The sequence below is a fragment of the Cibotium barometz genome, chromosome 28 (genome assembly GCF_041138505.1).
Source record: "Cibotium barometz isolate CiBa-2024 chromosome 28, ASM4113850v1, whole genome shotgun sequence".
Classification (NCBI taxonomy): domain Eukaryota; kingdom Viridiplantae; phylum Streptophyta; class Polypodiopsida; order Cyatheales; family Cibotiaceae; genus Cibotium; species Cibotium barometz.
Window position 1 is genome coordinate 6,429,690 of NC_141073.1, and position 27,381 is coordinate 6,457,070.

Sequence of the window (27,381 nt, forward strand, 5' to 3'; positions counted from 1 at the left end):
AAAGCATATAGAGGTCCACTATCATTGTCTTTGAGTGGACTAAGAAGTGTGAAGAGGCTTATGATCGTCTAAAGCAAGCCTTGGCAACCCGTTTTGCAACCCCCCAATTGGGATCTTATATTCCACGTACACATCAATGCGTCAAATTTTGCCATTGGTTGCATGCTAGCCCAACCTGGTGAGTTCAAGTTGGACTATCCAGTGTGCTTTGCTAGCTATCAATTGAATGATGCAAAGGTGAACTACACCACTACCAAAAGAGAAGAATTGGCCATGGTCTACGCAGGCAAGAAATACCGACATTATCTCTTAGCTAACAAATTCATATTTTTTGTGGACCATCAAGCCTTGCTATATCTGGTGAATAAACCTTGCACCACGGGAAGAATCACACATTGGCTACTATTATTGAGGAAGGGAAAATAACATGTGTTGGCCGACCACCTGTCCAGAGTTCCAAATGGAGAACCAGCTAGTGTAGACGATGACCTCCCTGATGCTTGTGTATTCAAATTGGATATGATACCGGAGTGTAGCAAAGAGATTTCAGAGTATCTAGCTTATGGCTTCCCTCAGAATGTACCCTTAAATAAGGATAAGATGCGAAGGCTTATCAAGCTTACAGCACCATATCAATTGATTGCCGGTGAGTTGTATAGACTGGGCAAAGACAATGTGCTCAGACGATGCGTAAGGGAGGACGAATTTGTGACCATACTGGAAGAGTCTCATTCCGGGATAGCAGGCAGGCATTTTGTCGAAGAAATTACAGCCCGGAAGGTGCTCCAAGCTAGACTCTGGTGGCCCACGTTATTCGGGGATGCCAATGAGTTCGCCAAAAGATGCGAGGAATGCCAACGTTTCGCCATCCTGCAAAAAAGAGACAAGATGCCACTAGCCCCCATCATTGTCATGCAACCATTTAAGAAATGGGGAATAGATTTTGTGGGGCCTATAAGTCCAACGGCTCATCCAAGCTCACTACATAATCATAGCCCCACCGATTATTTCACTAAGTGGGCGGAGGCTAGAACTTCAAAGAAAGCGGATGCACGAACAACTGCGAAATTTGCATATGTGAGTAAATCATATCATGATTCGGATGCCCATTGGAATTGGTGAGTGACTGCGGTTCACATTTCATTAATGAGGTGATTAATCAATTGCTTGTAGGATTCTTGGTAACCCATCGTAAATCATCACCATACTACCCTTAAGAAGCAAATGGTCAGGCAAAAAGTACCAATAAGATTTTGTGTACCTACCTGATGAAAACTATGGAAGCAAGTCAAACAGATTGGGAGCATAAGCTTACAGCAGCTCTTTGGGCCTCTACCGCACATCCTATAAGAGGTGGCAATAGGATATACTCCTTTCCGTCTAGCTTATGGTGTTGAAGCGGTTATGCCCATGGAGTATTTAGTCCCTAGCTTAAGAATTGCTATACAAGAACGTCTAACTGAAAATGCGTTAGCTGAAAGGCTAATTGACTTGGAAAAACTAGATGAAATCCAATTGATAGCATCACATAGACTCATGGTTGAAAAGTTGCACAGAAAACATTGGTTTGATAGAAACCTCAAGAAAAAAGAGTTCAAAATAGGGGACCTTGTCCTCATGTATGGTGTGGGAAGCACCAAGAAAAAGAAACTAAAATACTGTGGTCTAGGACCATTCCATGTATCAGAAATCACACCTCAAGGGTCTGTCCGAATAGAGATAATTGACGGCATCCAAATGGAGGGCTATGTCAATGGGAGTAAACTAAAAAAATACTTTAGAACATTAACCCAAGAGATGCTCTTCCAAGAACACCTCTTAAAAAAATAGAAACAATTAGCAAAAGAAAAGATCCAACAGGCGCAAGACGAGGCTAAAGCTAAGCAAGCAAAAACTAAAATGTAGAAGGACCTGATTCATGTCAATATGGTGTCCATAACTCTATTGGACGAAGAGGATCTAAACATTGAACCAACAAGACTCAAGTTGGGACTCACAACAAATAAGGGCATTGTAACAAGTGTTGCATTGATAGATACGGGATCGAGCCACAACTTAATCTCATATGATACTTGGATAGCCTTAGGCAAACCAAACCTGAAACACACGGATGCAAAAGTTCGTAGTGTGCACTTAACAACCACAAAGGCCGTTGGGTATTTAAATGTTAACATTTCCATCAATAATAATCCCTTAGTTAGAAAGGTGTTTGTAATGCCTGCAGGTACAATGAAAGAGGAAATGATCTTAGGATGATCCTCGATCTGTGCTCACAGGTGAAATATCCAATGGGAAGATAGAACAACATCGCTAACCATTGGTAAAAAAGTACTATCCATACCATTATGGACCGCGACAAATCAGGGCAAACAAATTGCTAAGGAAGCGGTACTTCAGAAACCAGAATCTACACCCGCCATGTTCAAATTGCTTACACAAAGCCCAACATACAAGAGTACATACAAATGGGTACCCAAGATTCACCCAAAAGGTCAACCTGAGAAGAAGGAACAAATGAATGATGAACATTCTCATAAGAGAACCCGGTTCAAAATTCAACCCTCGACGCCACCTACAAAGTGACAGAAGATCAAGAACTTGCAGAAGCTTCATGACTGCTGTCAACAGTGGATCTGAAAGGACCTACTGCGAGCACAAGGCTACTATCAAGGCAATACAACAATATGGTTACCTAAAAGAAAATCAATGACAAATGCCACAACAGGTTTGGATCAATATACAAAAGAAGGTAAGAGCTTTCAGCATCAACTCCCCAAAAGGACAAAACCCCCATCTGCACTTGTGTGGAGAAGAAAGCAAATTCAGCAACCTGAGTTGAGAATGACTCAAGCAACAACAATACCCACAGTAAATAAAGAATGGAACAATGTGTATGAAGAAAAAAACAAGGGTGTCCCTAGTATAAGCAATACACAACCAGACACCGCAACAAAAATATTTAATTGGGTCGTGGAAAGAACACTAAAAGTCTCCCGATTAGAATTTAAAAAAAATCATCAAACAATGCCTAAAAATACCAAAGAAAACCTTTGGTTTCCATGGTAAAAAAATCAATGCATCATCAGGTGCATGCGGGTGTGTTTGAATTTATAAACTTCACGTGAAACAGCAGAAAAATACTTCACGACGTGAAGTACCCAAAATGTTTCACGACGTGAAGTATTTATATGTTTCACGCTGTGAAGAACCCCAAACTATTTCATGAAGTAAACCATTTAAGTGTTTCATGCCGTGAAAAAGTACAAGAAGTTCACGCCATGAAATGGTAAAAAATGCGGAGCCAATTACAAACTGACACATGGATTGATCATTTAACATATCCTCCCTGTCCGACGGCTACGCTATAAAAATGATTGTTCTCTTTAATTTTGTCATTTTCACTTGTGATTACATGCTCTCTTTCATTGATTCCTTGCACGCTTCCAACTCTTTGACTCCCGACAACATCCCCTTTGCGCCTGCTTCTCAAGGTGGGAGCTATACCCTTCTTTTCAATCCTTTTTTTTAATCCTTTGTTTTCATTGTTGTTGTTTCTTTTTTAATGTATAAAGTTTTGGGACGAGTGTTTTAAGTATATCTCTTTTGATTGCCGATTCATGGACTGAAAAATAATTGAAAACAAAAAATGCAAATCTACCTTCATAAAAATAACTGCATGAAAACATAAGGTATAGAAAACAAATAAAAACAAGCTTCATTTTCACGCAAATATGTAAAAATCTGCAACTTCACGGAAGTAATTCACGAGAGTACTTCACGTTCCCAAGTCTACAACTTCACGAGGGAAACTTCACGTCCCCAAGTTTGCAACTTCGACGAGAGCTTCACGTCCCCAAGTTTGCAACTTCGATGAGAGCTTCACGAGAGAACTTCACGGGAGACCTTTATGGGAGAACTTTACGGGAGAACTTCATGGGAGACCTTTACGGGAGAACTTCACGAGGGAATTTCACGGGAGAACTTCACATGGGAGAACTTTATGGGAGAACTGATGAAAAATAGGTAGAGGGAGAGGAGACACACACACAGGAGTAAACCCTAATGTATTATGCAAACCCTAACCATAGAGGGAAACCATCTCCCTTCTCACACAATGCATAAAGCCATAATTCATAAGCTACAACACACTACATGTGTTGTGTCCACACACTGCCAACCCTAGCTAATGTCTACACACTATGACCAGCTAGACGCGGTCGTTTATGTCTCACACATGTTACTACCTAACATGCCAGCACATAGTGCAACTGGCACAAGCTGACATCGAGCTTGAATCTCAACAGCCCCTCTCAAGCTCATGATGTACTGCCATAGATGAAGATGTAGATGAGCTTGGGCTATCAAAGCTCTCAACACTCCCCCTCAAGCTCATCCCATGTACTCCCAACATAGTACGGAAGTACTCAAACTTCTCCCTGCTAAGTGACTTTGTAAAGATGTTGGCCACCTATTCTTCAGTCTTTACATACTGCAAATCCACTGTACCATCCAACACTTTCTCTATGACAAAATGATAGTGGACCTCTATGTGTTTGGTCCGCGCATGAAAAACTGGATTCTTGGCCAACTGTATGCTGCTCATGTTGTCACAATAATGAATGACAACCTTGCCATCAATAGGCTTACCCAAATCAACCAAGAGACTCTTTAACCATACTCCTTCACTTGTAGCAATGGCTGCACCCCTGTATTCAGCCTCTGCACTAGATAAAGCAATGGTAGGTTGCTTCTTGCTACTCCAACTCACAACTGCACTTCTAAATGTAAAGGAATAACCACTAGTAGACCTCCTGTCATACGAGCTACCTGCCCAATTTGCATCTGTGTAGCCATGTACATATCCAAGCCTTTACCATGCTCATAAAGAAGACCATAATGTGCAGTGGTCTTTACATAGCGCATAATGCGTCTCACTGCATCCAAATGAGGTTTTCTGGGGCTCTAAATAAATTGGCTTACTAGCCCCATAGCATAATTGAGATCTGGGCGTGTGATAGTCATGTAAATAAGATTGATAACCATCTTTCTATACATAGATGGATCATCCAACTCTTCACCAAAATCAGCTTGCAACTTCACATTCTACTCCAAAGGCTTCACATTCTGCTCCAAAGGTGTACTCATTGGCTTACACCCTGTCATCCCATATTTTGCCAACATATCCAATGCATATTGGCATTGCACTAACCATGTCCTTGCATGGTCTTTGATCACTTCAATCCTAAGAAAATATCTCAATTCACCCAAGTCTTTCATATCAAACTGCCCACTCAACGCCTTCTTGACATGCATACCATCTATAGCATGATCTCCTATGACAATCAAGTCATCCACATAGATGACAAGTAAGACAATCCCATGATCTGTTTTCTTCACATAGAGTGAAGAATCTACTGAAGAAACCTGAAATCCAAGGGAGATAAGATATCGGCTTATCTTATCACTCCAAGCACGAGGTGCGCTTCAAACCATATAGTGCTTTCCTTAATCTGCATACATGAATGGGGTACCTCGGGTGTACATATCCTTCTGGTTGTGCCATATAAACTTCATCTTGTAAATCACCATTTAGAAATGCATTTTTCACATCCATTTGATGCATTTCCCAACCATTTGTTGTATCCATAGCAATGATTGCTCTCACTGTTCCCATCTTTGCAACTGGACTAAATGTTTCATCATAGTCCAAGCCTTGGGTTTATGCATAACCCTTAACTACCAACCGTGCCTTATGGCGCTCAATGGAACCATCTGATTTGCATTTACCTTATAAACCCATTTGCAACCAATGACATTTTTGCCTTGTGGTAAGGCAACCAAATCCCAAGTTTCATTTTGAACTAATGCGTCCATCTCAACTTCCATTGCCTTCTCCCATACATGCTTCCCAATAGCTTTTGTACACAGCAGCTTTTGTATAGCATGTAGGTTCCACATGCTTCACCAAAGAGGTCATATATGCGTAATGCATAGCAAAGTCATGATATGTCAACCTGTCAAACTGGATACCTGACCCTTTTGGGATCTCCGCAATGCATGCGGATCACTCTGAACACCTGTCACTCTAGCATGTGGAGGCACATATCTATCCTGCCTTGCACCAGGTGTGTGTAAAACTGGTATGCCAAGTTCCTCATCCAAACTTTCTGAACTTGAGGACTCATAACCTGTAATGCCAATTCCTTCAACCTTCTTTTTCTCTTTATCCACAGCACTACTCCCAGTGCTCACACTGTCATGTCTCAAGCGTCCTGACCCATGGACGTAAAGTGCTACTCTCAGACTACTCTGCTAGCCCAGACATAGAAATAGAACTTTCTTGTGGCAAGTTTACATGAACATCAGCATCAACGGAATCAATGACACCCTCATCCTTTGCCTTGTACCAACTAGCAAGTTCATCAAACACCACATCTCGTGAGATAACCACTTTCCTAGTTTGTGGATTATAACATTTATATGCCTTGCGATCCTGTGCATACCCAACAAAAATGCACTTTTCTGCCATAGGATCCAACTTCCTCCTTCTCTCGTCTGGCATATGCACATAAGCTATGCAACCAAACACTTTGAGGTGTCCAATGTCTGGCTTAAAACCTGTAAGACGCATCTCTGGTGTACTTCCATGTATGGCTACTGTGGGTGTCTTATTAAGTACATACACCACTGTGGCACATGCTTCTGCCCAACAATAATCTGGCATGCTCTTTTCATTGAGCATCGCCCTGGCCAGTTCACAAATGACTCTATTTTTCCTCTCAGAAGCAACACCATTTTGCTAAGGTGTATACCTACAAGTTATTTGCCTTCTTATGCCATGCTTTCTCAAGAAATTCTCAAAAGCATGTAAGGTGTATTCACCACCTCCATCTGTCCTCAAACATTTTATCCAAGAGCCATATTGCTTCTCTGCAAAAGCTTTGAAGTCCATAAACTTTCCCAATACTTCACTTTTCTCTCTAAGAAAGTAAATCCAAGTCATTTTGCTGAAGTCGTCAATGAATGTCACATAATACAAGCTGCCTTTAATGGATGGGTTTTGTGCAGGACCCCATACACCACCATGAACTATCTCAAGTGGCCTGCTACTCATGTTGCCTTCTTTAGGAAATGGCAACCTTGCTTGCTTTCCAAATTGGCAAGCATCACAGACATGCATATTCCCATCATACTTGAATCTAGGTAGCCCACTAACAATGCCTCTTGCCTGCATGTTCTTTAACCTTTGTATGTTCACATGTCCAATCCTTTTATGCCACATGTCAATGTCTTGTACAACATTTCGGCTTTTAGAGAACATGGCTGATTTCAACTCAGGAATCCCAGCATCCAACTTAAATAACCTGCCTTCTTTCTTGCCTTTGGCAATGACTCTACATCCATTTTTGAAATCCTCAAGCAACCATGCTCATTGAAACGAACCTGTAAACCCTGTTCCACCATTTGACCACAACTGAGGCCAAACATTTTGTAATAGAAGGCACATACAAGACATCTGCCATAGACTTTGTTTCACCATTGTGCATAACCAATGGTACACTTCCAACATGTGTGATAGCATGTTCTATCATCTCCTGCCTCCACATATCCTTTCACATCCATAGGCTTCATATGTTCAAACCATTTACCATGACAAGTCATATGGTTTGATGCTCCAGAGTCCATATACCAAGTGTCATCACTGTCACCATTTGTCATCATAGATCCCACGACATGCATGGCAAACAAGTGATTTGTGCTGCCATCATTACTGCTTGATGCAAAATTTCCAGTATTTGCATAATTTCCACCATGTTGTGCATAATGTCCACCATGTTGTGCTTTATCCCCTCTCAAATCATTTTGTTTTGCTGAAACAATCACGTGCCATATGACCAAATTTCCCACAGTAATGGCATTCCACATTTTGCATAGATGTTTGTTGGCCTTGCCAATGTCCTCTTCCACGAGGATTACCTCTGCCTCTCTGAGGTGTATATCCATGACCACCTCTAGCACCATATGTAGGTTGAAAATTCTGTTGTGGTGACCTATCCTACCATCCAGGACCATTACCACGACCTCATGATGCAAATCTCCCCCTGCCTCTAAATCCTCTTTGTGAATAGAAAGCCTAATTTCTGCCATTATCGTCATGGCTAGTAGATGCATCATGAAAAGAGTCACTGAGTTTCATTTCCTCAACAAGCAAGAGTGAAACCAACTCATCAAAATCTGGTAAACCTGTACTCCGAACAGAAATATATGTATCAAAAGACTTGTACTCCTTGCCAAGACCACGCAAGGTAATGTCTACCAAATCATCATCAGGCATGGGGGCATTGATAGTTGCCAATGCATTTGCATACTTCTTTATCTATTGTACATAATCATGAATACTCCTTCCTTTCTGCTTCACATTATGAATCTGTTGTCTCAACTGAGACTTATACGAACACTAGTATATGTAGTATCAAACAGCTTTACCAATGTATCCCATGCATCCTTGGGATTCTCACCATCATGTATATGTATGAGTATAGCATCCGAGATACATATAAACAAGTAATGCAAAACTTTGTATACTCTCTCTGACCATTGCTTATGAGCTACAACCTGTTGTTGTGTAGGTTGTCGGGGTAGTTCCGGCTCTGGCTTCGCACATGTAACAAGGTTCCAAAATCCTTTTCCTTTCAGTAGTCCTGTACTTCCATGCCTGAAAGTTCTTTTTATCCAACTTCTCACCCACAATCTATACTGGGTTGTCTGTAATATTTGCTCAATATGCAAGTGCACCTTTCGCACACTTCCAATTCTATAAACAAGACTTCCTCAGCTCAACCACACTCTAATAAGTGTTCCAGTTACACCAAAGTACTCAACGAACTTCGTTGATGTACAAATTCACTCTGATTGCATTCAAATTGAAATGGCATACGCAATCCAAAGTACCCTGTTCTTGGCGTGCTTTCCAAGGCTTCAAATTACAATGTAGTGGTTCAATCAAGTGTGGATAACTTGCATTGACACCTAAACAAGCTCAATGTTTCATATCAACACCAACCAAGGCGCGTACATACCAAAAATATCAAATCCCCTTCTCTGTTTTGAGAAAAACCAATAAAACCAATAAAAAACAACGGTAAAAGTGCTCTAATTCCTTTGATTCTTGTCCAAATTGAGAGAGGAGGCATTCATTAGCTTAGCAATGATGTCTACTAACTCCATGTAAAAGGAATTAGACCAATTGTTTAAGTTGAGAGAGTAATTAGCTGATTAATCACCCTTTGTTTCATTAATCACTATAGACAGCCTGTTTAATCAGCTCATAATTAGCTCCATAATGCATAATTGCTCCAACCAATCATATAGCAACCTCCTCAAGTATGTGTATCACACAATTGCTAAGCAAATTCTGAATTTAATCAATCAACCAAGTAGAATTTGGCCTCCACTTTTCAAAAAGATGAGAAAACTGCTCTATTTCTTCCCTATACAGGCTGCGCTGCCTGCTCTTGAGGTGATTTGACAAGTTTATAATGGTAATTGAAGGTATAATTAGATGCCCAACACACCTTGGCATGTTCCAAATACATCAATGTAGTGATTTTTGTAAAAAACTAGCTTTAATTTCATCCACAATGGACATCACTTCTTTGTTTTTGTGAGGGCTTCAAACGAGTGAATTTACCTCACTAATATGCATCAACTTTGGTCCAAATTCAATGTAGGGCTTGCACATGAGTTGCCAATACATTCCAATTTGCCAGATTTGCAACTATTTGCCTCATACATTCACCACACTCAAGCTTCAATGGAGAGCTTGCAAAACAGAAATTTCTCTTTGCTCAAATCTGGTGTTGTTTGTGTTTTTGCACCTGCAATCCGCTTAAGGATGTTTAGTAGTCCTTACCCGGTAGGCCAAGCTCTCGGATTTGATGAAAATGGGTGTGCTCCAAGCTTCACAGCTTTTTCTCCCTCTTCTCTCACTCACTCATAAACCCTAATAGAGAGCACCAAGCTCTGATACCATGATGAAAAACAGGTAGAGGGAGAGGAGACACACACAGAGGAGCAAACCCTAATGTATTATACAAACCCTAATGTATTATGCAAACCCTAACCATAGAGGGAAACCATCTCCCTTCTCACACAATGCATAAAGCCATAATCCATAAGCTACAACACACTACATGTGTTGTGTCCACACACTGCTAACCCTAGCTAATGTCCACACACTTTGACTAGCTAGACGCGGTCATTTATGTCTCACACATGTTACTACCTAACATGCCAGCACAAAGTGCAATTGGCACAAGCTGACATTGAGCTTGAATCTCAACAAGAACTTCACGAGGGAACTTCATGGGAGAACTTCACGAGGGACCTTTATGGGGGGACCTTCACGAGGGACCTTCACGCGAGGGAACTTCACAAGAGAACTTCATAGGAGACCTTCATGAGGGAACTTCACAGGAGAACTTCACTGGAGAACTTCATGAGAGAACTTCACTGGAGAACTTCACGGGACACTTTCACGGGAGAACATGTCCCCGAGTCCGTAACTTCACGAAAACTTTTCACACCTTCAAATTCACATATTTTACTATATGGGAAGGCCATCACAAATCTTTCACTAACATACGAACAAAAAAATTAAATTTTTTTAAAAAAATGTGGGGGGGTGGCTTCCACCAGTCATTCAACTGACAATATATGCTTGTACAGATGTCTATGTCAGAATCTAAGTCCCGTGAGCGACCACCTCCAACACAAGCCAGCAGTGCCACACAGAGTCCCAGAGTGCCAACAGCAAGCTGAGGAGCAACTTCTTGGGCCCTTATGCTTACCTAGTCCTTCCAAGGAAAACTCATCAGAAGACAGGTCATTACATCACATGGGAAAATCACTCTGCAGTGCCACAGTAAAGAATTCCTCCATCTGTTGGAAGATGTACAAGTAAAAGATAAGCTGAAAAAAGTCAGCCTCGGTAGAATGGGTACAGTGTTACCCAAAGGGATCAACACAAAACTCTACACAGAATATCTCCATACATATGATAAGCAGACAAAGCGAGGAAAATTTACAAAGGCAGATGGTACCACGGAAGAACTGCTCATAATAGAAGACCTTATCAGAGACGCCTTACAGCTCCCCGTGTGGCAGTCAGGGCCCACAGACACAATAGATACAATGCCCATCAAGGAGATGCTAAAGAGAGATTCTTATAACTTCAATGGGGCAGAGTACGAGAACATCAAGGATGAAGCCACGGAGAAAGTTTGTAGGGCAATGTCTTTGATGATGCAAATCAAACCAGTTGACAGGTATAACAGGGTTAGCCTTAACAGAATTGCCAAAGCACATGAAGAAAAGGAGGACAATTGGGCCTTTTTATGCACAAAGAAATGGAGAATTATCTCAAGGCACATTAGTACAAAGTCAGCAACCCATACATGTTAACACAAATACTTAACCATGTGGCACAACGGCCCCAGTAAAAGATGAACCAGAGGAAAACCTGTCACTAGCCCTAATCCCCAGTCAACCCACCAAAGCTACTGGAATGATGGATAAAGGATAAGCAGTGTTAATGGAGATAGAACAGCTCATAAAGTCAATCAAGAAAGATTGAAAGAAGAAGACTGACAGAAGAATGAGAGGACTACTAGTGGACGTCACGACAGAATCTCAACAATTGGAAGCCGTTGTGGCATCAGAGGATCAAGACATATTAAGAGGCTCTCCAAGAAAAACTACAAAGCCCTACTATGCAAGAACAACACCAACAGCTCTCTCCTCCAACGAGCCTTGCACAACAAATATTCAAAGACCTCTCCTCGTCGTCGCTAAAGGATTCACAACTAGCGGAGATGCACACAAAGGAAGCTGGAGAACAAACACTGAAAGATCATACTATGGAAGGACCAGTACACGAGGAGGCATCAGTTGCACAACAAGATTTTGTAATGCTAGAAGAATCTAGTAAGAGGCCACACTCCCCACCAGAAATGTCCATGCCAAGCAAACAAAGAAGATTGGATGAAGACGAGCCATTGCCGCATCTTGGTTCATTCAAGGAGATGGATACTCAACAATTCCTATAGGATACCTCTTCCAGATCTTCGCAGCTTTGCATTCATGGCTTCCATAGCCTTCTTTACACCAGATAGTCTCATAGCTGGTATCCCAAGATCCTCATCAAGGCTCATCTCTGAGCCACTAGACTCTCCATCAACATGAGAATGCCCTATAGAAATGTCAAGCATACTAAGGGGCTCAACCACTTTCTCTTTGCCTTTATGTGATGTACTAATCACATTTGCAGGAGGACTGGTATTATGACGCAGCCTGCCACTCCATGGTCTATCAACTAAACCACTAGATGAGGACTCTCGTGGTCCACTTAAAGACTGTGATTGCTGACTTGCATTCTGTGCAACTATATTTCCACTCACATCAGCCCCCAACAGCTTCTTTTTCAGCAGCATACCAGTTGCTCATCTCATCAAAAACAACATCCTTGCTTACCCTCAACTCACGTGTAGCAGGGTTATAACACCTGTATCCCTTTTTCTCAAGGGAATACCCAATAAACACACATTTTTCAGCTTTTGGATTCTGTGCAACCACATTTCCACTCACATTAGCCCCCAACAGCTTCTTTTTCAGCAGCATACCAGTTGCTCATCTCATCAAAAACAACATCCCTGCTTACCCTCAACTCATGTTATAACACCTGTATCCCTTTTGCTCAAGGGAATACCCAATAAACACACATTTTTCAGCTTTTGGATCGAGCTTAGTTCTCAGCTCATCTCGCACATCATGCACATATGCAATGCATCCACTTTCAGATGAGACAAATCAAGTTTTCTACCAGTAAACCTCTCCTCTGAAGTTACATCATGTATGGCTGCAGCAGATGGAGTCCTGTTCATGATGTAAACTGCTGTAGAAACAACCTCAGCCCAAAAGCTATGCAGCATATTCTTCTCTCCCATCAATGCTCACGCAATCTCTGCAATGTGCCTGTTTTTCCACTCAACAACTCCATTTTTCTACGGAGTGTATCTGCATGTAAATTGTCTCCGAATACCATTCTTCTTCAAAAATTTAGAGAACTCATTGGAGAAGTACTCTCCCCCTCCATCTGACCTTAGGCACTTTACATATTTCCCTGTTTGCTTTTCAACCATAACTCTGAAATTCTGAAAATGAGTGAACACCTCACCCTTCTCCTTCATGAAGTATACCCACACTTTCCTTGTGTGGTCATCAATAAATGTCACATAATACCTGTAGCCTCCCATAATACCTACAGCCTCCCATAGACATGGTCTTCGTAGGACCCCATACATCTGAATGCACAACATCTAGTGCATTTCTGCTCACATTTCTGTCACGTGGAAATACATGCTTTGTTTGCTTTCCAAATTGGCATGCTTTACATATTTTCTGCATACCTTCAACTTTAAACTTTGGCAACCCTGTCACAATTACTTTAGTCTACATAGACTTCATTCTCTACACATTCACATGTCCAATTCTTTTATGCCAAATGTCTGTGTCTGCAACAATTCCTGAACCATTTGCAAACATTGCAGCACTCACTTCAGGCATGTTTACATTCAATGTAAACATTCTGCCCACTCTGTTGCCTTTTGCAACCAACCTGCACTTGTCTTTAAAGTCTTCAACATACAACCATCAGGATTAAACCGAACCTACAAACCCTGCTCAATCATCTGGCCAACTGAAACCAGATTCTTTGTTATGTTCGGAACATGAAGTACATCTACAAGGTATTTCACTTTGCCATCCTGCATAGACAATTGGCACATCTCCAACATGGGCAATTGGATGAGCAGTGTCATCCCCTATTTCCATAAAATCTGGTCTTTCAAGGTTTTTCATCTCCTTGAACCACTCCCCATGACTTGTCATGTAGTTCGAAGCCCTTGAATCAACATACCCCACATCATCTTTATGTGCTACTTCAACATTTTCAGACATGGAATTAACGACATGTTGCATAACAAACAACCTTTCATTATCCTCATTATTTCTGCTGGAGGATGCATAGTTGTTTTGCTGCAATTTCCCATTTTGCATGTCAGCCTGCTTCTTATAACAATCTACCTGCACATGTCCAGGCTTACCGCAATAAAAGCATCCACGTGTATCATTATACTGCCTTTGCCAATTTCCATGACCTCTTTGACTCCCCCTACCTCTCAATTGGCCTCTTCCACCTGCGTGTTGTTGTTGTTGTGAATTCTAGGACTGTTGTTATTACTGCTGCTGCTGACCATAGTTCTGATTACCTGTTGGGCCACCTCCTTGGTCGTGTCCATGGCCTCCTCTACCTCGTCCTCTTCTTGAACTTGTGTAGAAGGCTTGTTGCTCTAAACTGTTTTTGTTTTGTGAAGGTTGTTGGTCTTCACCCAAGCTCTTCTCTTCTTCTATACTCTTCTTCTATAATCAACATAGACACCAAATCTGTGAAATTGGGAATGTTTTCTCAAGTCTGAATAGACGTCTTGAACGCCTTGTATTGTGGCCTGAGACCATGTAAACAGACTTCCACCTTATCATCATCATCTACTGAAATGCCAATCGATGCAAGGGATTCCACAATACCCTTGATCTTCAATGCATAGTCATTCACAGACATACTCTTTTTCTCCACAGTATGAAGTTCATTCTTCAACTGTATCTTTCGTGCCTTGGTATTCGTTTCATAGAGTTTTACCAAGGTGTCCCATGCCTCCTTGGGGGACTTGGCATCCTGTATGTGCCCAATCATGGTGTCTTGTATACTGATAGAGAGCCAATACATAACTTTTCTGGCTCCTTGTGGTTCCAATCCTTGAACTCTTTCACATCTGCAGCATGAAGTTCATTCTTCAACTGTATCTTTCGTGCCTTGGTATTCGTTTCATAGAGTTTTACCAAGGTGTCCCACGCCTCCTTGGGGGACTTGGCATCCTGTATGTGCCCAATCATGGTGTCCTGTATACTGATAGAGAGCTAATACATAACTTTTCTGGCTCCTTGTGGTTCCAATCCTTGAACTCTTTCACATCTGTAGCAGTCGGATTGATCTTCGGTATCTTTGGTGCCTCTTCATGCTCACCTTGTATGTAGTCCCAGTAACCCTTTCCCATTAGGAAATTTGTCAACCTGAACCTCCAAGCATGGAAGTTGTTCTTATCAAGCTTCTCAACAACAATCTGGTTTATGCCATCATTTGACATCTTGCTAGACACACAAATTTACCGGAAACAACACTCTGGTTTGTCCTGCACAAACTGCTGTATTTTCTGCAGACAGCGGTACTGTACTACACTCAAATGCCACAACCAGTGACCTCAATGTGCATACATACACCCAATGGCAACTGTTGACCTCATGGCAGCACACACAATGTCTGCACAACCAATCTGTCTTCCTCCAGTTCTTAAAACATAGTTCTGCACAGAATCGATGACTTACTCTGCAGTGCTCGAAATCGCCGACTTTCCAAAAAACGAAGATCTTATTGCACGTGAAACGCGTTTTCGACCCAAAAAATACCGTCCGATAGGACAATATAGTTGCCTATAGCTTTACTCCCGCGAAGAAAGCTCCTCAATCAGAGATCGTTTGCCGGTGCCTCTCGTAGAGCTCCCGACAAGGGTGTAGTCGCTAACACAAATAGGGAAGAGTAGATGAAGCTCTTACCCTCGTACCAATTCCTGTGCTTCTCTTGCTTGCAGCTTAGCCCTTAGCATGAACCAAGATCTCATACCATGAAAAGATGCAGGGGAAAAGAGAGCTTGAGCTCTTGCCAAGCACACACACACTCACAAAACCCTAAAAGAGAACACACAAGGTGAGAGGTTGAAAATCTTCTTCTTCTTCACACAACACTCAACACACCATATACAAAGATAAGAGTACACACCATATGAAAGGTACTCAACCAAATACATACTGGGGTTCTCTATAGTGTGAACCCAACTAAATGAGCTGGCGCTATAACTATGCCAATCTCTAGAATGGCTATCATATAGCCTGTCATCCCACTGGCCGCATATCACCCATGATCTCACCAACCATGCCAGTGGTGTAAGTGGACCCTATCCCCTAGGCGGCGGGTCATCAGTGTCCACCGCCTCACTAGATGAGCTCGATATCTCAACAATCCATTAGGTGAATGTGTAGAGTTCCCTCTTGGAGGTGTGGTTCAGCATAACACTTGGGAATGGCACCATTGCCATTCTCCCTTGGGAATGATATGACTGCCATTCTCACTTACCACCAAGGGAGAGTTACACTACTCCCATTCTCCTCAAGGTAGTGGTGCCATTCTCCCCTCCAAGAAATATATGCAAGGGAAATGGGAGTGGTGCCTCTCTTCCCCCTTACATCAATTTGATTATGAGGAGAATGGCACCACTTCCATTATCCCTTTTAATTTAATGAATTCTATATATGAGTGTTTTATCTGATTTTAGTTTTCCTTACAAAATAAATAGGGACCATGGCATTTAGAGGTGGGAACAAAATAAGGATGCTAGTGGGTAATGAAGTTGTTGCAATCGATGCAGTATGTGTGAAAACTAAGATCAGATAAAACACTCATAGGGAAAACTAAAATCAAATAAAACACTCATAGTGATAATGAAAAAGAGTATTAATAATGACATGCTATTACCTTTCTCCACTATGGATGCAATGACAATTGGTGAAGAAATTTGGAGTGTTGTCAAATGGCCTAAGACCTCTCTCCAATGTATTGATGTAGCTTTTGATGAGGCCATGGGTGAAGAGGCTATAGAAAGTTAGTCCATGCCCCCTTATGTTGAATATTCCCTTGATATTTAGGGCTTTCTTCCAAAAAACCCTAATTTCTTGACATTGGCCATTCCAACTTGCCATTAGCCTTGTCTAATCCATCATTAATTACACTAGTGATGCCATAACACAAGCTAATGCTTCAAATAGACCAATGATCAAACTATTTGTCTCAAGTTTGGGGGTTTTTAATCAAATCCATACACACCATTGGATGCCATTGGAACCATTTGATGCTTCTTCAATCATTGGTGTGACATTCAAGCCATCTCTATGTCAAGATATATGCCAATCCATATGATGCCATTGGAACCATTTGATGTTTCTTCAATCATTGGTGTGACATTCAAGACATCTCTATGTCAAGATATATGCCAATCCATATGCCTTTTCCTTCACCTTGTTTGTTTCATTGGCATTAAATTGTTTCCACATGAATCCATGGGTATTGAAGACATAAAGAAGATCAATTGTATTCCCAAATAACCTCTTTTACGACATTAGCTTCGTATGTTGGAGAATCATGGTATGCAACTATAAGTGCTGATTGTAAGTGGATTCACATATACCTTCATGGCATGCAACTATAAGTGCCGATTGTAAGTGGATTCACATATACCTTCATGGCATGCAACTATAAGTGCCGATTGTAAGTGGATTCACATATACCTTCATGGCATGCAAGTATAAGTGCCGATTGTAAGTGGATTCACATATACCTTCAAGTTCATGTTTCACAACTCACACACACTTGTACTCACATCTCAATTATTAGTAATCAAGTGATGTGTGAGGGTACCTCGACATTTAGAGGAGAAGCCAGGGCAAGCATGTCTTGAATCCTCCTTGCCATGAGTGCCTTGGAAAAGCGGCAAGGTGTGGAGGATTAGGTATCAGTGTGGTGAAGAAATGGCCCCAACTTGTACCTAGTTTTGACCTAGGTACAACAGTGGGAAGAGCTTGGCCAAGAGATCGACAAGCTTCAATACTCTTCATCAAATTTCAAGTGCCTAGTAGTGGATGCATTTTATTGGGCAAGGATTTGGCAAGCAGGGAATTCAGTATTGCAATTGATTTCGCTTGATTTGATATTGAGATTTGGTCAATACAAAGGAGACCATGCCAAAAATTTATGTGTATGGTTGGGATTGAGAGAAATTGTGGACACATATAAGGTTCTTTTGGATGCCAAAGATTCTTGGAATCAAAGGGTGGTACATGTGGAACATGTGGAAAGCAAATGGGTACCAAAGGAGCTCTTGAGCAAAATCTCCAGATTGACAAATCCCTAATTCAGTATATTTACATTAAGGCTAGAGTTTGGGTGATTATATAGGCTCTTAGTACTCCCTTATACCTTCCCAACAAGCCTTAAACCTCTCCGTTCTCCAACATCATTTGGATCCCCAACTTGCCATTTTTCATTAGAGGTCAAACTTGTGCCCAGTCAGAAACAATGAACTATTTGGGACAAATGACATCGTAGGATGGATTTACATTATTAGGGCTTCCCAAAAGTCCATATTACACCCAAATCCAATGTTGTTTGGGGGGTCAAACCTATATGGTTGACTTTGACCAAAAAGTCAAAATAGAGGATATCTGCACTTTGACTTTGGTTAAACCTTTTAGGCATAGTTAGTACTTGTCATCACAAGCCCACACATCAAATTTTATCTAAATCCGATGACTTTTGAGTACTCTATAGCCTGATTCCAATCCTCTACAGTGCGATAAAAGCCCTAAAACAGAGAATATTAGGGCTATCCAAAAATTTTCTATTCTTGAATATTTGCATTCTATGCCTCAAGGTCTTTCGATAGAGCCCTGGATTATCCAATTTTGACATCATTCAAGCCTTCTACTAGCCATTTCCCATTTTCAGTCATTATGTCAAGGGGACGTCCATCTAAGCAAGCAATGGAACTTCATGAGATAAGGGAAGATAGGGAAATGGTGAATGAGGATCGTGTCGACGAGATTGGTGATGAGGGTGTGAATCTACAAGATGACAACATTGCTAATGCGGCACATAGGACTAATCATGTGCAAATTGGGCCAAGTTTTGGAAATGTGGTCAATACATCAAATCATTTGAGGGGAGAAAATGCACAAGAAATGCCCGCTGACTAATGATATGTCACAAATGATGATGATGAGAAGCATGATAGAATGAATGATGAAACTACTTTTTCAAGAGATTACAGTGGGCACCGTAATGCAAATACTTGTGCAGGAGATTAGGGGCATGTATGGAGACATAGAGACCAAGGATGAAGACAAGGGTGGAAAATCTTACAAGGATCAACAAGCTTATATTGAAGACAAAGAGGATCATAACCCAAGTTTCCATTCTACTCATGGTGCTATGCTCAAACCAATGTTTACATACATACCCAATGATGCCAAAGGCAAATGTCATGTATCTCCATATGAAGGCTCAAGATTCCCAAGGAGTAATGTTTGTATTCCATTCAAGGGAAATACTCATCGAGGTGGTGCTTCAAGAGCTCATATTGAGAAAGATTTTGATGATGAGTTTGAGCATAACAATGGTCAAATTCCTTCTTTTTCACAAGCAATGGATGGAAGAAAGCAATGTGTTAAGTTTCATGGTAGAGCCAATACTAGTGAAACCAAGGAAAGGTCAATCAATATATGTGAATTCTTGGTACCATTTCTTGGTTCACCTCTTACTTTGAGAGGAGATGGAAGAGTCATTATACACTCTATTCTAAAAAAAGTTGGCTTACTAAAGGACAAACGAGGACTTCCATTCACAATCACATTTGGTCATTGCATAGAATATGACTATTTGAGTCTTTATGCATACATTGTGGGTGTTGAAGTGGATGAGATGCTTGCTATAATTTCTAGATAGCAAGTGCACGAGGAGATCTCGATGCCAATTCTCTCTTGACAAGACACCACAAATGTATTCGTGGGACCAATACACAAGTTGAAAATGGGAATTCTCGGATTACTTCCATAAGTACTTTGATGAATACATTTTCGGCTTATGATATGATGCCCAGAGATCATAAAGACTTGATCATTGAGGATATTTTGGATGTGCATGCAATTGTGTTTGACACAAGGTATGATGATTCATGTGATGATACACATGCACATAAGGATGCATTTGACATATGCCATGCACATGTGGATGAGGATTATACATATGGTGAAGACATATGCATTGTTGATCATGGTGACATTAGGCATCTTGACAATGATGCTTATGATAGTGTTGATGATTCATCTACCATCATTATTTTTTGTGAGATCCCAGTCCCCACTACGCAACGGATTCAGGGTGCTATCAGCGGAAGTAGCACATCTTGCATGGGGCAGGGTCCCACACTCGCGGGGCCTCGCCCACAGATATCCGGACAGGTAACTAATTCCTCGATTCTTCCAAATCAAACTTGGAAAAACTTCTCTTGCCCGGAAAGCACGGGCGATTCCACCAGGATAGCTTTTCCCTAACGTAGTCAAAAGCCTTAATTGAACTGATCTGACCGAACTCGTAAGTTCCATAGTCAGATTCAAGGGACAGATTGCACTTGGATCATAGAGACCAACGCTTTTTTCCTCACCGAGAGGCACAACCGTTGATCCTTTTTCCATAGAACAATTTTTGTCCGGGATTTACTTCATCTATCGGAACTAAACAGAAATTGAGTCTCGATTTACGGATCCATCAGTCCAGCCTAACCCCATCCAATCCCATGGGTTAGCCAACCGCCCAACCACTGTGGTGATGGGATCCAATTAGGAATTTGGTTAGGTTTTGTCCCGGGTACCAAGGAAAAGAGTTCCTAGGCCCCCTAGCCGGAAGTTCATGCAAACATAAAACTAGTCACACCACTTACGCACCCAATATGAAATTGCCTTTTTCTCAGCATCAGCTAACTTTAAAACAATCCTTTAATGAAACCATTATGTCATTAATCACTATCCTCAAAATCTCTGGTTGAATCCATATTTCTAATCATTCATCGGTGTACTTATGGCAACCAGAACGCTCACCACCTGTTCACTCAGGGGCCTTTTCGATAGTTCCTAGCTCATAGTAACCGACAATATATTCTCATAACAAAATGGAATCTCAGTGGAAGATCAGCAAGATCAACCAATAGATCCATATAGAAGAGCCATGGACTCATCCGTTGAGGACCAGCAAGGTCAATCAACCAGATCCATGCCCGGTTTCAGAAAACAACTCTTACTCCTTATTCCAATATCTTCCACGACGCACATGTGGGTATCTTCGGTGACCCAGAGCCCGAGCACCGTATGGTCAGCACCCTTTAGGATCCTTCGCAGGTCACCTAGCGCTTCACTCATAGGCCGCTTCCTTGGTCCCTCATCCACCGTACTGGAAGCTTACCATTTAAATCGAACCGAGGCTGGTCAAGACCTCGGCTGACCTTGGTACGCGAGACGTCCTCCATTGACTCTCCGTCAGCTGTTGCAACTTTATCAGGTAGGTCTCTACGACCACATACTCAAGACAATCAAAATGCTTCCCCAACATCTTTGTTGACATAAAACAGTCATTTGCAAACAGTTTACAAATATAGTTTCTATATTGAACTCTCGTCATTCCACATTATTCCATATCAATCCATATTACTTAATCCAATTCCAATTCATATGTGTATCCATTCTTGACCAGATACATCATTTTCCATCTCATCACATCGGATTCATTCACTTCACATAACATCCATTCCTATCTTTCTTAATTTACATTACGTCTCATCACATCCATTTCTCATTATAACTCATTCGTTCAGATCTTATATTATTCATTCACCTTCTGATGATTCACATGACATCTCATCTCATCCATTCGCTCATATCGACTTCATATCCATTCACATTCATATTTGCATTCATTATTCCACACACACATCCACATTCGTACATCCACATTCACATCTACATTTATACATCCATTTTCACATCCACATTCATACATCCACATCCAAATCCACATTCATACGTCCACATCCACATCTACATTCATACATCCACATTCACATTCACATCCATACATCCATATCCACATTCCACATCCTTATTCACATTCACATACATCCACATCCACATTCCATATCTACATCCATATCCCCATTCACACATCCACATTCATATTCATATACATCCACATTCACATTCCATATCTACATCCATATCCCCATTCACACATCCACATTCACATTCACATACATCCACATTCACATTCACATTCACATCCGGACATCCATATCCACATTCCACATCCTTATTCACATTTACATACATCCACATCCTCATTCCATATCTACGTCCATATCCACATTCACACATCCACATTCACATTCACATACATCCACATTCACATTCACATTCACATTCACATCCAGACATCCATATCCACATTCCACATCCTTATTCACATTTACATACATCTCCATCTATTCCTCGTTCATTTTCATCTAATTGATTCGTTTCACATCCTCATATCTATTTATAGAATACAAGAGAATTCTTATTTTCGATATAAGATTTCTTTACACATTTATTTATGCATAAATTCCATTTTAAGGAGACTAACACTTTCGAAATAAAAATCAATCTTTTATGCATCTTCCTATGCATAAATTCATTTTAAATGAGAATGACACTTTTGAATAGAAAATCAATTCTTTAATGCATCTTCCTATGCATAAAATCAAAATTGATGAAAATAACTCTTTTGAACTAAAAATAGATTTCTTTATGCATCTTTCTATGCATAAATAGGAATTACACTTTTAGAATAAAAGAATTTTTCTTATGCATCCTATTTATGCATAAAATCATTTATGATGAAAATCACTCTTTTAATATAAAAGAATTTCTTTTATGCATCTACTTTATGCATAAAATCATTTATGATGAAAGTAACACTTTTATAAAAAAAATAATCTTTTATGCATACTTCTATGCATGAAAATCAAATATGATAAAAGTAACACTTTTACAATAAAATAATAATCTTTTATGCATACCTCTATACATGAAAATCAAATATGATAAAAGTAACACTTTTATAATTAAAAAAAATCTTTTATGCATACTTCTATGCATGAAAATCAAATATGATAAAAGTAACACTTTTATAAAAAAAATAATCTTTTATGTATACTTTTATGCATGAAAATCAATATGATAAAAGTAACACTTTTATAATAAAAAATAATAATCTTTTATGCATACTTCTATGCATGAAAATCAAATATGATAAAAGTAACACTTTTATAATAAAATAATAATCTTTTATGCATACCTTTATGCATGAAAATCAAATATGATAAAAGTAACACTTTTATAATTTAAAAAAATAATCTTTTATGCATACTTCTATGCATGAAAATCAATATGATAAAAGTAACACTTTTATAATAAAAAATAATAATCTTTTATGCATACTTGTATGCATGAAAATCAAATATAATAAAAGTATTAATCTTTTATGCATACCTTTATGTATGAAAATCAAATATGATAAAAGTAACACTTTTATAATAAAATAATAATCTTTTATGCATACCTTTATGCATGAAAATCAAATATGATAAAAGTAACACTTTTATAATAAAATAATAATCTTTTATGCATGAAAATCAATTATGATAAAAGTAACACTTTTATAATAAAATAATAATCTTTTATGCATGAAAATCAATTATGATAAAAGTAACACTTTTATAATAAAATAATAATCTTTTATGCATGAAAATCAAATATGATAAAAGTAACACTTTTATAATAAAATAATAATCTTTTATGCATACCTCTATGCATGAAAATCAAATATGATAAAAGTAACACTTTTATAATAAAATTATAATCTTTTATACATACCTCTATGCATGAAATTCAATTATGATAAAAGTAACACTTTTATAATAAAAACATAATCTTTTATGCCTAAAAATCCATTTTGATGAAAGTAACACTTTCATAATAAAAGAAAATTATTCCTTTATGCATAAAAATCTATTTTGATGAAAGTAGCACTTTCATAATAAAAGAAAATTATTCCTTTATGCATAAGAATCATAATAATCAATATGCATTTTCTATGCATGAAAAAATGACACTTTTAGAGTATAGAATTGATAGGAATTACTCTTTTAGCATAATAAAAGATAATTCTTATTTCCAAAAATTTTGCCATAACCTCCTTTGTATGGCTGACCATTTTTCAAATTTTCCTACTTAATTTTGTCTTAAAAATTAACTCTAATTGATTTAAAGTAATCTATACTAATCAAAATTCACTTATAAAAGAGAAAACATTATAAAAAGTTTAATTCCATCAATTTTCACTTAACTAGGATAAAGAAGGGTTGATTCTAAGAAGAGAGAGGGGAAAAGCCTTTCGATCAAGGCATAACATCCATTTATCACTTCAAACAATCATAAACATTAGAAAAACATAAAATCAATAAAGAAAAATATAAGAATCTCTACTTACATAATTTCTTGGAGCTTTCCTTTGGCTTGATGGTTTGAGGGTTCAACTCTTGTTTGTAACAAGAGTGGCTACCAATCTTTGGAAGAGGAAAATGTCAAAAACTAGTGAATTATTAATAAATTCACAGTTCTTGGCTTGGGAGGAGCAAAGTAACAGTGCATAAAACACTATTAAGTTTCAACAAAGGGGAGGGCTTCTATTTATAGGAAAAAGTGAGCCTCTAACCAAGCCAACTGATTCTAGAATTTTTCAGATCAGTTTTGTCAATTTTTTACCATTTTTGGGTCAGTTTTGGTCACTTTTTGGATCTAGTTGAAACAGGAGAGAGGAGAGATAAAAATATCTCATTATTTGGGAGTTTAAAACTCATTCAAGCATGTGAAATAGGCGCCCTCTTCATGAGGGGAATTCCCCCATGCAGAGGTGTCAAAAATGCATCATTTCACCTAAATATCTCTCTTTTTTAACTATTAACCTTGTGTCCTTAGTCAACTCTTCATCTTATGTGAGTATTTACTCATTTATGGAGGATTTTCTTTTTATTTCTTCATTTATCTCCTCCCTACATTTAGATAAATCTTATTGGTCCATAGGAACCTTAATTTAAAATTTCGAAAAAATCTTCACCCCCAAGATAATACCTCTTGAACAGATTATACTTAATTTCTAATGCACCTTCTGAAAATCTTTTTGAACTTGTGTTTCAGGGGAACTTATTTTAATAAGATGAGGTATTTTTCTATCCAAAAATATTTAAAATCTGAATATTATCTCTCTAAAATATTTTCTCTCTCTAGGCCAAAACAGGTAGAAACAAGATCTTTTATATTTCTGAAGAGGGGAATGAATTACAGGGGAAGATACTGGACATCATGAGGGCTGGGGGGAGGAATCTTACATTCTACCCCACTTAAAAAATGCGAGATGTCCTCATCTCGCAGGTGGAGTCTGATCTTTTTCATCTTCTTCTTCTCCTTCAATCACTTCCAGCGTTAGTGCTTTGGAAGTGGACGGCCGATTTGGGAACAACTCTCTTTGACTTCCCCTATTCTGAGGTGGAGGTCTTGCATTACTTTGGGTTGAAACTGCAGGTTGGATAGAGGGTCTACCTTTGGGACTTCCCTAATTTTGGCGGATAGAACCGTGATTACTCTGGACGGAAGGGGCTGGAGTCTGGAATCTTGATCCCTGATTTCCCTGCCCTGAAAACCTTGATCCAAAAGAAGTTGGGCAATCCATACTGCGATGTCCAAATCCTTGACAGTTATAGCATTTCATTCTCTTATTCAAGGGTGGAACTTCTGAAGTTGAAATCCAGGGAATTGAGTTTCAGAAAAAGGACACTTCTTCCATTCTAGAACTTCCCATATCCTGGGTTCGATCCTGATATCTCTTAGGCGGAGGAAGGTTGGAATCACCTTCTGGGAATAAAAACCTTTTGAAAGGTGATGGTGCTGGCTTTGGCGAGACTTTGACATCAAAGGCTTTGGCAAAATCCTTCGCCATGGAAATAGGTTTGGCATTCTTGACTAAAGTATCTAATGGCGATCCGAACTGCTTTGGCCATGGAAATAGGTTTGGCATTCTTGACTAAAGTATCTAATGGCTCGTTCATTCCCCGAATGAACCTGGCCATCAGCTGCTCTTCATCCAATTGAGGGGAATATTTAAGGAGAAGTGCAAAAGCCTGATGGTACTCTTCAATTTTTTGGGTTTCGTGCTTTAGTTCCAAGAACTCATTCATCTTAGTTTCAAGAAAGCCTGGGGGACAAAACCTCTTTCTGAGGTAAGCCTTGAGATCGGTCCAGGTTTGGGTATTTCGGTCGAGATGGTTTGTCTCGCAGTGGTTTCTCCATGCCACTCTAGCTGTCTCCACTATCTTCAGCCTTGCAAAAGCCATTTTGCTCTTCTCATTGTACTCGGTGACATCGAAGTATTCTTCCATTGATTCGATTCACTTCTCCACAGTCTCACCCAAGTTTTCCCCTTCACCTTTGAAAGGTCCAGGCTGCGAACTATAAAGAGTTTTATGAACATCCAGGTCGAGCTCTTCTTCATCGAGTTGGGGGTTAACATTTCTACCATGACAACCTCGATCCATGTTCCTATCAATACGAAAATTCTTGTTAAGTCTCTTTATTTATGATTCAATCCGAATTTTGATTCAACTGATTCCGAGGTTCTCTAAATAGGTCGGCTCCCCACAGAATCAAGGGATAAAGATACTCATATTGAACGCATTATTAGTTAATTCATTCAGAATATCTCATTCATATCTTTAACACAGTAATGGTCCATTAGACTAAATTTTTCCATCTGAACAATCCTCCATGGGGATTTCAATTTTTCAGATTTTTATCATCCCTTAACTTGATCCACTGATCAAAAGTTAACAGTAGTAATCTGGCAGCACAATCCACTAATCTGATAGTGATTGGCTGAAGTCATTAACTTAACATATTCGGTTGGCTTTAAAAAAATCTTTCAATGAAATCATAGTCCTACTGATCATAATCCTCCAAAATATTGAGTCCATTGTTTTACAAAACATATCATTCAGACTGTCCATTGAAGACCAGCTAGTCAACCAACGAGATCCAATATCAAAATTTAGTTCACAAAAGTAACTCTTTTTAGTTCATCCGTATCTCCCTCGACGTATGCATGGGTGTCCTAGCAACCGTGAGCCCGTGCATCACTTGGTCAGAACCCTCTAGGATCCTACTTAGGTGTCCTAGCACTTCACTCAGGGACCGCTTCGTTGGTCCTCGCCCATCGTACCGGAAGTACACCATTTTAACCATACCGAGGCTGGTCAAGTCCTCGGCAGGCTTTGCCATGAGCGACGTCCCTCGATGACTCCCTGCTAGCTGTTGCAACAACGAGTCTCTCCTTAGTTAAACACATACCAAATGCTTCCTCTAGCATTCTGGCATAAAACAGTCCTTTAAAAGAAAACAGAGGTTCTATGCAAGTAGGATTCCCGATTCGAGATTGGTTCCACAAAACCCTTTTCCCTTGATCCA